Source organism: Sparus aurata, chromosome 20 (genome assembly GCF_900880675.1).
Source record: "Sparus aurata chromosome 20, fSpaAur1.1, whole genome shotgun sequence".
Classification (NCBI taxonomy): Eukaryota; Metazoa; Chordata; class Actinopteri; order Spariformes; family Sparidae; genus Sparus; species Sparus aurata.
Window position 1 is genome coordinate 15,873,495 of NC_044206.1, and position 762 is coordinate 15,874,256.

Consider the following 762-nt stretch of genomic DNA (forward strand, 5'->3'; position numbering starts at 1 on the left):
TGATGTTTGTGTGTGTGTGTGTGTGTATGTATATAAATATAAATATAAATATAAATATAAATATATAAATATATATATATATATATATATATATATATATATGGTGTTTCCAGGGAATAAAAGGAGAGTCTTAACTTTCTCTTGAATGTTCCACACTGGTCTCGTCTCATATTTCAAGCCTGACACGAACATCTGTTGTCCTGGTTTTGAGCTTTTTTTTAATTACGCTGGAAAGAGATGTAATTAAGGTGGCTGGTGAGTTTTTCACACAGATAACCTTGCACAGTAAATCTGTGGGATGCAGCTTTAGGTCGCACTTCAGAAAGCAGCGGTGTCAGCGCAGCGCTGGAGGTCACGGACAACGCTGCACCGCTGTCAGTCAAAGCCGGCAGCATTTTTCGGATGATTTAAAAAGCAGACGCTCGGGGAACACACCCACAAAACGAAAACAAGTCGAGGGTGAACTCTCATTTCCACTGCTGCTTTACTGAAACTGAAAGCTTCACTTTTATGTGAATAGCCTCCTGTAGTATAAGAAGGACCAGAGCTGAATATAAAATGCAATTGCAATTTCTGGTTAATTTCATTATTGATTAATCAGTTAATTGTTTGATAATACTGATAGACAAGAGCTCTAACAAAAAATAGTGGGAACAGTTATGTAACTGTCCCATCGTCCAGATGTTTTTGGGCTTTCTTAGTCGACGACGTACAGCGGGAGGAAGCATGAAACATATCTGATAAATAAATACTGCATCAATA